The following is a 16,199-nucleotide window of genomic DNA, read 5'->3' on the forward strand; positions in this document are numbered from 1 at the left end:
AACTTAATATTTTACATATATTTTACAAATGCCAATTGGTTTTGTCTTCTGTTTATGATTCATATTCAATCCCCATGAACACGTCAACTATAATTTAGCTATTCTTTTTAAATAATAATAATAATAATAATAATATTCCCTTTATTAGTCCCACAATGGGGAAATTCGAGATTCGAACCCAGGCCTCCTGGGGAGACTGGGTCCTGAACGCGGCGCCTTAGACCACTCGGCCATCCTGGCAGCCAACTAACTAACTAACTAATACAGTGATTCTCAAATAGTGGGGCGCGGTGTGATGCTGAGGGGGGCGCGTGGGACCCTGGGGAATATAATTTTTTGCATGGTTTTGGGACCGAAAAAGGCGATCTCAGACAATGCGAGTTTGAGCTCGTCAAAGCTATTTGTGCCCAGAGTTTACGCAGTACTGGTTTTAAAAAAAACGTGTCGCCCAGTCCTGATTAACAAAAAAAAAAAGCGTCGCCCCGTCGCTCGTTGAAGTGATTTCTTTCGCCGCTCCTTAAATGCCCCGCGCCAAGCTATCTTGCGCCGCAGCAGAGCGAGCAAGAAGACGCTAAGCGCGCTAATCGCTAAAATTAATTGCTTCGATGGACGCTCAACTTTTAAAAGAAGTCTGACTCAAACCGCGCTCGGGCGGAGAGCCAGCAGCTATGAACAGAAATGTTGTATTGCAACCATTACGTATCCGAACAAAATAAGACGATGGCTACGTTAGCAATTTAGCAGACGCTCTCAGGCTGGAACACGGAAATGGCTGACGTCATCACAACGAAGCGGTTCAACGTCAATCAGATTGTGAACATAAAAAAAAAATGTATCGTCAACATATTAAAACTGTTGCTTTGTTATTTATATAGAATTTTTGTTTGAAATCCCCCTGGCTCTTTTTGTCTTTTCTATATTATGTACGTATTAATAACTGTTTGGTTTGTTCATGTTAATAAAGTAAAAAAAACTAAACAAAAATGTGTAGTAAATATTTATCATCCCATCAATATTCGCAGTTTCGAGATCCTCACAATAGTCGTTCTCAAAATGATAGATTTTTTTTCGATTTATCTTTGTTAAGGGATATGTTATTGACAATCCAACATTTATAATACAAAGAACATGTACATGAGTACGAAATGTAAAAAAAACTGTAGTGGGGGGGGGGCGCAAATTTATTTTCTTTGTAGGGGGGAGGCGTGACAGGAAATAATTGAGAACCACTGAACTAATATAACCCCGTTTTCCTCAACCAATGAGTCAGTATAATTTGAAGTGGATTATGCGCAGACTAAAAAAATTCTAATTTAATTCATAATCTAATTTAATCCATCACAACATGATAATTCATCATATTCCTGTCATTTCCATCTCAAAATGTCGTTCCATTAATTGAATTACCGTAGTACATCGGTCGCAAAACTGAAGTATGGAACATTAGATGTTTTTTTTTTTTTTCGTTTTGCATGACCTTTAACCTTGCATGTTCTGTTTCAACAAAATTGTATCTCTTACCAGTATCCCTGTTTCATGAGTTGCTGCCGGGGGCACAAAGGAGGAGTTCAGAGAGGAATTTCACCCTCAGGGGCAATCCCAAACTTTTGTTTCCAGGACACTGTAACACTCTGGGCTGGTTTATTGTTCTTCTTATTGCAATTTTACTGCATTCAGTCTTCCTCGAGACTGAATACGTTCTAGTGTTTGCCAAATAGTTAATCCTAGTTTCTCACTTTAGCTTTTCACAGTCAAGATATGAACTTTTTCAACTGCACAATCATTGAGGTCTAATTATCAATTGTTTACCGTAGTCAGACTTTTGCCATCAAAGAGACCTGTTCCTTAACCATATGTTAACGTTTTCATCACTCAGGGCTTTTCCGTGTTGACAAATCAGATTCCATGGAACATGCATTCATCCTTTTATGATCTTAGATTTCTCTATTTAAATTACCCCTTTTTGCAATGAAGATTAATTTCACCCCAATGATTATGTAGCCAATTATCTTTCTCATTCTAATTTTGCTTTAGTTCTTATCCACATTTTTAAACATTTTTTATGCTGCATCTTTCAATGCACACTAAGATGCACACGCGTTAGTTGAACTGATAAAACGGAATATTAATGCAATAACATTTGGGTTTTAGAAGGGGCATTTCTTCCTACAAAGGAGGGACTGGCACTGGTTGATAACTATAACCACTTATCTCCTGCGTGGGGGCTGCCTGACTTCTTGGTCCCACAGTAGATGGTAGCCAGGTTTTTGATTTTGCGTGGCCTTTACCAGAACACGAGTAATCACAGGGTACGTATCTGAACAGCGGAGTCGAACCGGCCCAGACTTAATGCATTACTATTGCTACGTACCAGCAAAACCGTCGGGCCCTCCACACAACGGTACACCTCGATCCTTACTGTGTTCCATGCCACAAAGTGTCCAATATGATTCGTGGAAGCGCGCTTCTCTTCATTATTTCTATTTTCAGATCATAATTTTCCTGCTAAAATTTACACCCTGGCCAGGGTCTGTGCTCAAACTGAGCTTATTCACGACTGTTGTCTATAGCTATAGTTTTAAACTTCTTATTTCTCATCTCTTTAACCACTAGACCTTTCTTTTCTTTATCTTCTGCACATTTCTCCCGCACTAGTCCCCATTTACTTAGTTCCTATCATCATTTTTTTAATTTATTTTTTTTATACTTTTTCTAATGTTCTTTCGTAGTGCGGTACTTTGACATCTTTTTATGTCTTAATCAATCATTATAGAGGCCTCTTGTTTAAACAATAATTGAAACTAACACAGGGACATTTTCCATGACCAATCAGCCAGCAGACCCACACGCACAAGCTCTCTTAAACGACCCCAAAAGCCCCGACCGCTTGGACACAGGCGCACAACACCCATTGTGAGTAAAAGCATCTCACCTAAAGTTCAGCCGGCCGGCTGTTGAACGCCTGCGCCCCAGCACCCTTGAGACCCTCAATGGAGCAAAATGCCAAAAATGTGGTATATTTTGTTGTTGATGTGTGGGTCTGGCTCAGCTTCCCTCCGGACAGGTCGCCGAGCATGGCAGAATTGGTGATGGAAAAAAATTCTCTGACACAGCCATTTTGGTTAGAAAGAGATTTTATCCTCGTCACATGCTGATGTCAAAAGAAGTCTCCCCAAAAAGAAAAAAGGGAAAGGTGTCCCCTCTCTCCGGCCTTCCCTTCTTATAGGGAATGGCCACACCAGACATGAATATGGAAGGTTTGTATTACGATTGCTGGCATTATTTTAAACACTTACAGGACCGAAGGTCAATTATTTAATTTAGCAGGTTCATATTTACTGAATATGTTCGACATTGATTGTTAAAGATGTGCTCTCAACGTCCTTACTTTGTTACGTATGTTTATGATGTATTACTTTGTCACATGCATGCTTATGATGTGCCGCCCCTTTCATCCCTTTTATCCTTTGTAGCCTCAGAATAAAATCACTTCTTCCACACTGTCAGACGAGACAGGTTGTGTGCAGTTATTCCTCTGTCAATACAGAAATTCTGGTTTGCTGATCCTGAAAATAGTTGGACGCGAAACTACTGCTGCGTAGTACCACTCTGCCAACATTGATTAAACAAAAAGCATTTATCAAATGAAAGTAGAAGTACAGTGCATCGATAAGATTGACTGGGATTGTAGTCATGGTGTTTACTGATGCATTTATATGACTTCGTTTAAATGTAAAACCTCAAAATTACACACATAGTATTTTCATGACCCACACTCTCATTCAGAACAAACAAATTCAGTCTGCTCAGGTCAAACTGATGACACCCCAGATAGTACTTCATGGACAAATACAATAAAACACATTCTCCACATAGGCCATAGAAGATACAAACATATCAAGTTGGGCCGGGGAGGACGTCACAGGGGCGCGATCAAGAACACCAAAAACATAATTTGATCTGGGAAAACATACACCACACAATCTGTACACTGACGAGATTACAGGGGAAGGAGAGACGGAGAGACTGCCGCCTGCCTGAGAAGGTCAGCCTTGGACGTGGAACGTGGACCGGGGGAGGGAGCAAGGACGACCGATTCAACCTACATGACCCTTGACATAGGAAACCTAGAAAATGTGAGGCTGGGCTGAGATCAGCGCAACATTTTTCGATTGGACTCGTCTGAGTACGGTTTCTCGTCAGATTAAGAAAAAGCCGCCCAGATATCTGTATTTGTACTATTTCCTTAACTCCAGAAATCAAAGAAACTAAAATATCGGAACTCTAATCAGTTGTTGTTGAGTCTTTATTTGACCCTTTTCTTCTTGAGTACAAAAAACGAACACGCATTGGAGTAAGTTTGGCTTTGAAGATTCATTTACGAAATGTTTCTCATTTTCTCGGTGGCTCAACTCCAACAGTGGATATAAACATACACTTCATCTGTCAGCATAGTTTTGAAACCTGATGACATGACAAACTTAATTTATATTAAAACATTTAAAAACCGGAATAAGTAAAATATTAAATAATCAGTTCATATTTTAAACTGAGAAAAAAACACGGAGTTTACCCCCGCTAATGGTTATTCTTTGGCATTTAATTTCTGCACTGATTTCATTTGGCATAAACAAATGTTCAGCAACCCGGCAAGTAAAAGGCAATAATTAAAAATAAAACGGCAATAATCTTGAACGATTTCCCCATTCCAACATCGATATACCCGCCAAGACATCGTGAACATTGGATATCGATGCGAAATAACCATCACAGAGGAATTTTGCTATGATCGCAAAATTCCGAACGAACTGGCGAGGCTGCCCGGCTCACCATGGCTGGTCATCGGGGCCGGGAGGCGGCGCAGGCGACGCAGAGAGAGGAAGCAGAAGCGAGGCTGCAGGTCCGGTGTCTTGCAACGGCTGCGACGGCAGCCCCATAGGCAACCACTACCGAGTCTGCACCTCACCAACGCCAGATCCGTGGTCCACAAAATCGACGACCTGGGATTACAAATCCTGGGAAACCGCTATGTGCGCGATAGCAGTGTGATCGTCGTCACGGAAACCTGGCTGCACGCAGACGTCCCCGACGCTAGCATCCAGCTGGCCGGGCGCTCGCTACATCGCGCGGATCGGACGAGGGACACCGGTAAGAGGAGGGGCGGGGGGCTCTGTGTTTACGTGCATGAGAACTGGTGCGGCGATAGCACGATCGTCGAGAAGCACTCTTCCCCCGACATCGAGTTCATGTCCGTTAAATGCCGGCCTTATTTTCTCCCGAGGGAGCTAACGGTAGTGATTGTCACAGCTGTTTACATCCCTCCCGACGCTAGCACTAGCACGGCGCTCTCGCTACTCGCGTGCGTCATCAATAAACATCAGCGGGCCCACCCTGATGGCGTTCACGTAGTAGCGGGAGACTTTAATAAGGCCAATTTAAAGACTGTACTCCCAGAGTTTCACCAGCATGTCAAGTGCCCAACGAGGGGAGACAACACTCTCGACCATGTGTACTCGAACATCAAGCACGCATACAGAGCCCTCCCACTCGCCCCTCTCGGCCAGTCAGACCACCTGTCCTTGCAGCTCGCACCTGCGTACACCCCTCTCAGGCGCAGATTCAGGCCTACCACAAAGACTGTGAAAACCTGGCGTGACGACGCCATGAGTGAATTACAGGACTGCTTTCATGACACAAACTGGGACCTCTTTGATCATCAGGACCTTGATGTCTACACGCATTGTGTACTGGACTACATCAAGTTCTGCATGGAAACTGTGTCCCAACATAAGACTATACGGACCTTTCCAAATGCGAAGCCCTGGATGTCCAGCAGGGTTCGCTCTCTCCTCAAGGCCCGTGACGCTGCCTTCAGGTCAGGCGACAAAGCCCAGTACAGGGTGGCTCGTGCTGACCTGAGCAAAGGCATCAAGCTAGCCAAGGCAACCTACAAGGGGAGGCTGGAGGCCCACCTTGCCAGTAACAGGCCACGGGAGGTGTGGCAGGGTCTACGGAGCATCACCAACTTCCGTGGCAGCAGCACGACCTCTGTAGACCCGAGTGCATCGCTGGCAGAGGAGCTTAACTGCTTCTTCGCTCGCTTTGACTCGCCCCAACCGTCACACCCCCGCACTTCAAGCTCCAACTCCCCCCCACTCATCGTAGAGGAACACGATGTGAGGCGCGCGCTCCTGGCGGTCAACCCCAGGAAAGCTACTGGACCCGACGGAATACCAGGCAAGGTCCTCAGAGCATGTGCCCACCAACTGTCACATGTTTTCTGCAGGATCTTCAACCGCTCCCTGGCTCAGGCAGTCATCCCCTCCTGCTTGAAAACTTCCACCATTATTCCTGTCCCCAAAAAGTCACCAGCCGTCCACCTGAATGACTACCGTCCTGTTGCTCTCACACCAGTCATTATGAAGTGCTTCGAGAGGCTGGTTCTCCAGCACATCAGGGACTGCCTTCCTCCCACTCTGGACCCCTACCAGTTTGCATACCGGGCTAACAGATCCACTGAGGACGCCATCGACACTGCTCTGCATGTTGTGCTGGGCCACCTGGAACGACAGCAGAGCTATGCAAGGATGCTCTTTGTGGACTACAGCTCGGCATTCAACACGATCATCCCAGACATCCTCGTCGCCAAACTGGACACTCTCGGCCTCCCTGCCCTCACACGCATCTGGATTAAGGACTTTCTGACCAACAGACCCCAGACTGTGTTGCTCGGCCCCTACACGTCCTCCACCCTCATGCTGAGCACCGGTTCCCCCCAAGGATGCGTGCTGAGCCCTCTCCTGTACGCCCTCTACACCTACGACTGCAGCCCGGCCCACGGCAACAACACCATCGTCAAGTTTGCTGACGACACGACAGTGGTCGGTCTGATCTCGAAAGGTGACGAGACAGCCTACAGAGAGGAGGTAAAGAGACTGACAACTTGGTGCAAGGACAACAGACTGCACCTTAACTCTGCTAAAACAAAGGAGATTGTCGTCGACTTCAGGAGGAACAAGACGCTGCCGCCCCCCCTCTGCATCGAAGGCGTGTGTGTGGAGAGGGTCCACACGTTCAAGTTCCTGGGAGTACAGATCTCCGATGACCTTTCTTGGAGTCACAACACCACAGCAGTGGTAAAGAAGGTCCGCCAACGTCTGCACTTCCTGAGAGTCCTCAGGAAATTCAACCTGGACAGGAAGCTGCTGCTGGCCTTCTACCACTCGTCCATCGAGAGCCTGCTGACGTACTGTGTCTCCACCTGGTACAGCGGCTGCACTGAGGCGGACAGAGTGAGGCTCCAGAGGACAGTCAAAACAGCGCAAAGGATTATTGGCTGCCCTCTCCCCCCACTGTCGGACATCTACACCGCCCGGTGCCTCAGAAGGGCTCTCAACATCGTCAATGACAATACCCACCCAAACTCACACCTGTTCGACCTGTTGCCCTCTGGCAGGCGCTACAGATGCATCAAATCAAGGACCAATAGACTGAGAAACAGTTTCTTTCCGAGAGCCATCTCCATACTGAACTCTCACACACACACGAGACCACCCTAACCTCGCAAAACAGCATTGTGATGTGTTTCTATATGCCCTATTCAGTACTGAATTCCATTGCACTGCCTTCTTTATTTATCTAATTTATATATTTGTCTGTATTATTGTTGTATTGCACTGGAGAGGGGAGCCCTCTAATCTCGTTGCACACTTGAGTACAATGACAATAAAGGGATTTCTATTTCTATTCTATTTCAAACAACTTAATGTTGTGATGCATATTTCTAACGATAGAAAGTCGTTCTTTACAAAGCAAATGAGAGTAAAACGTGTACAAACCTGCTTCGTTCTCTTCTTTTATTCCACAAAGTTCCATTTTGTACTTGGGTGTCATTCCTGCACTCATTTTCAAACGCCAATCTCAACAAATCCGCACTTGATCTCTGCTTGGCGATAACTCGTGTGCTTCTCTTTGTTCGACGAGATGAAAGAAAGATGGCATCGTTTTTCAAAGTCGCACAGAAAGGATTTCCTGTTCGTCACGAAGGCGGAAAAACAGGACACACCCCGCTGTGATATGATTGGCTGCTGGCTGTGTGGCGCACTGTCACCAACTCACCGACAGATGTCGCCAATTGCGATGCAAATCATTGTTATCTTCTTCTAAACATTGGAAAAACGTCCGTTTTGAACCGTCTGCACGTGAACAAATATTTTAGTTCCCAAATATGAACTTGAGAGATGTATTGAATTTTACTTTTGTTGCTGGTTTTGTTTTCACATCTGCCACCATGTTGTTGGTTGGATAGTATTCCAAATGTATTTCCCTATTATTAACAGTTGACATGATAAAGTGATACTTTATGTCAACATATTTGCACCTTTGCAGGGTTTTTCAACAGGTTGCGATGTGGTTGCGAATTTTAAATGAAAATATGTCACTGTTTTATTACTTAACTGTTATTGTGTTCGAAAATGATTTAGGTATTTCTTTAAGTACTTTAATATTTCATTATTCGTTTCAGTATTCATTAAACTACAATAATTCACTATTAATTTCAAGATTCATTGAACTGCTTTAGGATTAATTGAGTATTCAATGTTTAATCGTTACAGTATTTACTTTTTAAATTTTTGTTTCACCATTTTGTTCAATCTTAATCTTATGGAAAATTATTTAGCAAGCACCAACACAAGGTTTTTAAAGATAAAGATAAAGATGTCCTTCAATAGTCCCACAATGGGTAAATTTGCAGTGTTACGACAGCAAAGATATAGATCACACAGAGGCGGTGGTGCAATGTGGCCGTTAATGTATGACATTAGCAGCAGACATTCAGAAAAAGCAAACCTATGCGAATATACACAGTATATACGTAAATACACAAATCCCCATGTGTATATACACACTTACATCCCACAACATTTACAAGTGTAAGGAAACACTCCGAATGTCTGTCTATGGTACAGAGAGAAAATTAATGAAATGCTGCAATGATAAAAAATACTGCTGTCATAACCCTTGTCGGTCATGTCAGTGTTTTTATTCTTATTTTCTTCACCTTCCTGCCAAGTGCTCATTCTGTTTATTTAGTCAGCTGAGTGGGGCGTTCCCTCCAGCACTCGTTCCCCACCAGCCACGCACCTGTTCCCCGTTACCCTCACACACCTGATGTCCATCTGCTCCCCTAATTACTGGACTATTTGAACACCTCACTCCGACAACTCATTGGCGGTGCATTGCTCCGTTACGGACTGTCACGACCGCTCTCTGATCTCGTTCATGCTCTTGATTTACTAACTACTTCTCATTTCCACGGTGACCCAACTCCAACAATAACATGACAAATATTTGTCATCTCATCAATATTTGCACAACAGAGTACTGAGTTTCGAGATCCTCACTATAATAGTTCTCAAAATTATATTTCTTATCAATTTAGCTTAGTTCAGGGATATTTTATTGACAATCTAATATCAATCTACAAAGACAGAAAAAAAATGGTGGTGGGGGGCGCGAATCTTTTTCTTCTTGGTAGGGGTGGGCGTGATATAATTGAGAAGCACTGCTAGTATATGCAGAAATTATATTCATACAATCTTGCAGCCCGAGTGAACCACAGCATTGTTGCAAGTTCGGTAGGAGAAACGTAAACGTCCCACTGCTGGAGCAGCGGCGGCTTCTCTGGGCTTAGGCGGAAGTGACATGGAGCTGACTCGCCAATGTGGCGTTTATTTAGTTATTTTGTTGACCGATTAAAATGTTATATAAAATATATATTAAAATATAACAGCCAGGGGTAAAAACAAAACACAGAGGCAAAGAAATATACATATTATTATAAATATATTTGAAAAATACGCGCTTAAAGAATGACGTCATAAACAAGCGCGTAGCTTCCGAAGGACCTCGACCACATCCACCGACCTGTCCACACCGGAACAAAAACACCCACCGCTAAATTCTTCTGATTTATGTGGAACTCACTGTAAATTTCTCACAGGATGTCCAGTGCTACTCTAAAGGACTACGACATAATTCATTAAGTCTTTGTGTCCCGATAACCTAATCTTTGCGGGTTGATGCTTTTCGGCGTAGTTAGCTTAGCTTGTTAGCTTAGCTGCTTGTTAGCTAGCTAGCTGCTAACGAAAAGAGGCACATGACTCATCGCCAAGCAGAGATCAAGTGCGGATTTGTTGAGATTGACGTTTGAAAATGTGTGCGAGAACGACACCCAAGTACAAAGTGGAACTTTGCGGAATAAAAGAAGAGAACGAGCAACATCTTCAACTGCTGGGCGAAGATTGGAAGCAGCCTCGTGTTGTGCCACTCAAAGCAGGTTTGTACACGTCTTACTCTCATTTGCTTTGTAAAGAACAACTTTCTATCGTTAAAAATATGCATCACAACATTAAGTTTGGGGAAATCGTTCAAGGTTATTAACGTTTTATTTTTTAATATTGCCTTTTACTTGCCAGTTTGCTGAACATTTGTTTATGCCAAATGAAATCAGTGCAGAAAATGGATGCCAAAGAATAACCAAAAGTGGGGGGTAAACTCCGTGTTTTTTTCCTAGTTTAAAATTTGAACTGATTATTTAACATTTCACATTTTCCAGTTTTTATATGTTGTTAAAGAAATTAAGTTTGTCATGTCATGTTTCAAAAATATGCTTACAGGTTAATAAAAGGTCACAAAAACATGGACCTCTTAAACAGGAAAACGTGAGTTCAGTGGTAACAGAGTTGTGTCTATGCTGGCAGTTTAGCCGGAAGCCACAAAAACAGATGCATGTCTTCAACTGTGTTTGACAGGAAACCGTTTTGCTCGCATTTAACAGAATTGTGACCCAAACATGTCTTGTAAGCTGAAACCGTTCGAACAACAGGAAGAGTGAGGACGGGTGTGATAAAGTCAAAGTGTTCATGTTTTTCCATTCTTTGAGTTTGCATATACAAATTGCTTTGCTGTGCTTCAATAAAACGCCGCACAGGAGTGGGAAAGCTTTTCTCTTTGGCGGACTGCTCCTCGCAAGTGACAAAGACAATCTTGGCTGGGTGATTCATTTGTGCAGGCTTGTCTCGTTTTTGAAAATGACTTCTCTGACATATCTTGTTCAAGCAATTCCTTATGGAATGATTCGACCTGACTCTAAAAACTGTGCAAACTGCGGCAATAAGATCAATGGAGGTTGATCAATGTTTGTGAATAAAACACAAATTATTACGTTTTTAAAAAAATCAAGTACGTATTGGTCTTATTTATTGAGGAACTTTGTTCTGTCTTGGTCGGTCGGGTGAGAGTCAATAAACCTCCGGTGGATCTGCACTGTTTAGTCTTAATGTGCGTAGTTTCACCCCATCCAAACATTTAAAATTCATTTAATGCATCCATCCAGGGTTACTCGGATCTCATCAGTGAACAAGCGCATGCTGCAAGGAATGCATCTGCATCTTTGTCTTACAATGGGCTTAAAAAGCGAGAACATCACAACCCCCTTTTCTATCAACAAGCCCAGGAACATTTAGTTCTATCTCTAAATGCAAAAAGACATACTTGTAAACATATTTCACTTGAAGGATTTCTATTCTAGCAATGACATAATGTTGATTTGGCCCCCAGTGGTCTGCATCAATATGTTGGGGTCCCACAACAGGTGTTCCATCACACCCACACAATAGCCTTTGTGTGCTAACTTCAGTTCGCTTCCAGAAACATCTGTGACTATGTCCGGAATTAAATCGGGCATCGGCCGCAACGTGCTTCCGTTTTAAATGCTCGTTTATCACTGTTGTGCTGTGAAAGGGAGGTTTACATCGTAGGACGTAATTTTGTGAAATGCCCCCATAGTCCGGTCCAAATCGGGGTCGCACGCATTGCTCCGTATGCGGCGGGCACAAGCCAAGGTAGCACGGTAGAAACAATATAAGACAAAGTCGCCGCCTGAGCTTTGACTTGACCAAACCAAATTTGTCTTATTGTGTCCTGCAGACGTCAGTGAATACAATCTCCGTTCCGTGAAAGAGGAGCCAGACTTGACTCACATCAAAAAGGAGGAGGAGGAGATCAACAAGTCACCACTGAATGTTGTCCCTATAAAGACTGAAGATGAAAACAAGGATGAGAGTGAGGACAACAGAGGGGCGGAGCCTACAAGCAGCAGTTCAAGTCATCACGTGACAACAGAAGCACATAATGAGGACACATTATCACACTCTCCTGATGATGATGGGCAAGCCAAAGGTGAAAGGGCATGTCACACTGACAGTTGGGTATGTTCTCACTGTGGGAAATCATTAACTTCAAAATTCTCTTTAAAACTGCACATAAGAACACATAGTGGTGAAAAACCTTATTCCTGCTCAGTTTGTGGCAAGTGTTGCTCTCAAAAGTCGCATTTAACAAGCCACATAAGAACACACACTGGAGGAAAAACCTTTTTCATGCTCATTTTGTGGCAAGTGTTTCTCTCAAAAGTCAAGTTTCACAAGACACACAAGAACACACAGTGGTGAAAAACTTTTTTCCTGCTCAGTTTGTGGCAAAAGCTTTTCTGTAAAGTCAAGTTTAAACAAGGCACACAAGAACACACACTGGAGAAAACCCTTTTCCCTGCTCAGTTTGTGGCATGAAATTCGTTAAAAAGGCACACAAGAACACACACAGGAGAAAACCCTTTTTCCTGCTCAGTTTGTGGCATGAGTCTCTCTCATAAGGCGCGTTTAACAGAACACACAAGAACACACACTGGAGAAAAACCCTTTTCCTGCTCAGTTTGCGGAAAAAGTTTCTCTCGAAAGTCTACTTTAGTAAGGCACTCCAGAACACACAGTGGTGAAAAACCTTTTGCTTGCTCGGTTTGTGGCAAAAGCTTCTTTTTTAAGTCAAATTTAACAAGTCACGCAAGAACACACAGTGGTGAAAAACCTTTTTCCTGCTCAGTTTGTGGCAGAAGCTTCTTTGAAAAGTCAACTTTAAAAAAACATAGAAGAACACACAGTGGTGAAAAACCTTTTTCCTGCTCAGTTTGTGGCAAAAGCTTCTTTTTTAAGTCAAATTTAACAAGTCACGCAAGAACACACACTGGAGAAAATCCTTTTTCCTGCTCAGTCTGTGGCAAGAGTTTCTCTCTAAAGGCAAATTTAACAAGCCACACAATAACACACAGTGGTGAAAAACCTTTTTCCTGCTCAATTTGCGGAAAAAGTTTCTCTCGAAAGTCACAATTAACAGTGCACTCAAGAGCACACACTGGTGAAAACCCTTTTTCCTGCTCAGTTTGTGCCAAGAGTTTCTCTCAAAAGTCGCATTTACGAAGCCACACAAGAACACACAGTGGAGACAAGCCATTCAGTTGCAGCATTTGTGCTAAAAAATTCTCCACTAAACATAGTGCTGAGAGACACAATTGTGCTGGTGAGAATAGCAGCGATCCTTGAAGCTTAAAAAAAATAAAACAAAAAACTGAAGGAACTGACTCTTTGTGGTAAGATGTAAATGTGATTTTGAATATAATGTAAATTAAATTTTGCAAAGCTCTTTTATTGACACTAAGCCAATGTGATCAGTGCCAGAAGAACCATTGTGTCTGAGTGATGATGAGTTTTTTTGTGTTTACATCAAACATTATAAATAAAATTGCCTTTGCCTGGAACAACATTTGTGAACATTATGCTTTTCAGTTGTCGTTTTGTCAGGTTTAAATGCTCTGACGCCTTTTGGGAGAGCTTACTGAAATAACTTACTAAAGGTAACAGCCGAAATAAAAAGATGGCTGAGAGGCCAGGAGGAACCAGACATGGCGTTCGTTTTCACCAGCCGGCGGGGGAAAGAGTGGGACAAAGCAGAAGCGAGCAGGCAGCTCCGCGTGACTCCTTCCTCTCTCCTCCTCCTCCCTGATCTGCTCTGCTTTTATTAGCTTGACTCAAGAATCACCAGGAGACAAGAAATTAAAATACAATGAAAGTCTGTTTAGTCTAAACTAATCACTAGAATACGGAGCCCCTTAGGGGACACGGAAGAGAAAAAAAAAAACTTTGCGTTCCCTCGCAAAATCTTTGCGTTCCCTCGCATTGTTTAGTTTTTTCTTCGAGTGAATGTTTTTTTTTTTTAATGCGCGTTTATGTACTTCCGGGTCATCTTCCGTGTAAACAAACGCAGCAAAGATGGCGTGTGTTCACCCGTGGGCGAGTTTAATTGAATTTTACTTTGAAATTGGCTTGAAATACAAAGAAATAAAATCAGTTCTGGATATTAAGCACGGTTTTCAAATAAGTGAAAGACATCTGAAGCGAGTGCTAAACAAAAAAGGATTATTTCGTCGTAAAACGTTCACTGACTTGGCAGTCCTGGTTGACTTTATTAGAGGTCAATTGCAGCACTCCGGACAGTTACACGGGTACCGATGGATGTACAGTAAATGCAGAGAACATGGACTTCAAGTCAGGAAAGAGGATGTTCGTCTGGTGCTGAAAGAGTTGGACCCGAGTGGAGTGTCCTGAAGGCAGGCAAGACGTCTGAGACGACGAAGCTACTTCTCTAAAGGGCCGAACTTTATTTGGCACCTGGATTCCTATGATAAAGTGAAGCCATTTGGAATTTGCATCAATGGGGCTATTGATGGCTTTTCAAGGAAAATAATGTGGCTCAATGCCTACACAACAAGTAGTGACCCAAAGTTGATTGGAGGTTACTACATGGGAGTTGTGCAGCGTTTAGGGGGTTGTCCTCGAATCGTTAGAGGTGATCTTGGAACTGAAAATGGCCATGTCAAAGGCTTCCAGCGTTTCCTTGTCCCCATACCACCAGGAAGCACCCTTGACAGCTACTTGGATGGAGCCAGTACCGCCAATCAAAGAATTGAATATTGGTGGGGGTTTCTTCGCAGCCAGTGTATGGAGTTCTGGTTATCACTCTTCACAGACCTTAGAGACAATGGCTTCTTTGATGCTGGATTTCTGGACAAAAGCCTCCTGCAATTTTGTTGCATGGGACTTATTCAGGTGAGTTACTACATTCCAATATAGTAATTTATTAAACGTGTATTTGTGCATATGAGAGTGTGTTAATGGAAATAACAAGGATAGGAAATAAAAAAGGATGGATAGGGGAAAGAAGATGGTGGTACGTGTGTGTGTGGTGGGTTTCACACAGTGAATATGAAATGACCAAGGTAAACAGAGATGGAGAAAAGGTGGGATGAAGGTGCGAGTGAGTGGCAAATAAGGAGAGAAAAGGGGCTTTATGCTGTAATTTCTTGCTCTTTAAAATTGATTTGACTGTGTAGCTTTTCCTACATCTATCTGCATATTATTTTCAACAGGATGAATTGGATGAGACTGCCCAAGTTTGGAACTCCCATCTCATTCGGCCCTCAAAGAACATAAATGTCCCCAGTGGTCGGCCCAACGTGATGTATGCTTTACCTGAACTTTATGGGACAAGGGACTTCCTTTCCCCTGTTGACAATGAACAAGTTTGTCATGACCCGTGTCGGGCATGTCTGTGTTTTTTGTTATTGTTTTTGTCACCTCCCTGCCATGTGCACGTTGTTTATGTTTGTCAGCTGAGAAGGGGCGTTTCCCCTCAGCACTCCCTCCACCAGCCACGCACCTGTTCCCTGTCAACCATCACGCACCTGATTCCCATCTGCTCCCCCTAATTAGCGGACTATTTATCCACCCCTGGCCGACAGCTCTGCGTCGGAACATTTCTCCTGCTACGCCATTTTATGGACTTCACGACCACCCTCCTTCTCGCTCATGCCCCCGCTCCTGCTCCATGCTCTTGCCCCATGCTCATGCCCCATGCTCATGCCCACGGTCCCTTGTGTTTTGTCACGATCCTCGTCACTTGTCTTCTTTCGTTCTATTTAGTCACGTTTAGTTTGTCCACGCCACGTTGTTTGTCCTCGTTGTTTGATTCAGTTCATAAATTCCCTTTAAGTTACCCTTTCCCCTGCTTCCTCGCTTTCTGGGTCCACCTCCTCCTCGCCGACCGGCGAGCGATACCTGACAAAGTTCAACTGTGCAAAAACCAGTGTGTTTTTCGTAAGACCATGCCTTGTGATCCGGATGCATTTGTATTGTGTGCTGTGTTAATGGCCCAGTCTGATATGACTCTACCAAGAGATCCATATCAGGCTGTGAACATGTATTTGTACCTCAAAGAGGCCATCACCGCAATTCTGTAATTCCCAA

At 43.4% G+C, this 16,199-nt stretch overlaps 1 pseudogene; it reads left to right on the forward strand.

The window, feature by feature from the left end:
* Positions 1 to 14,110: 14,110 nt before the first annotated feature.
* On the forward strand, positions 14,111 to 16,192 carry LOC148342372 (uncharacterized; annotated as a pseudogene).
* The last annotated feature ends 7 nt before the right edge of the window (positions 16,193 to 16,199 follow it).

Source organism: Idiotropiscis lumnitzeri, chromosome 2 (genome assembly GCF_059441095.1).
Source record: "Idiotropiscis lumnitzeri isolate Australia: NSW breed Sydney's pygmy pipehorse chromosome 2, RoL_Ilum_1.0, whole genome shotgun sequence".
NCBI lineage: Eukaryota > Metazoa > Chordata > Actinopteri > Syngnathiformes > Syngnathidae > Idiotropiscis > Idiotropiscis lumnitzeri.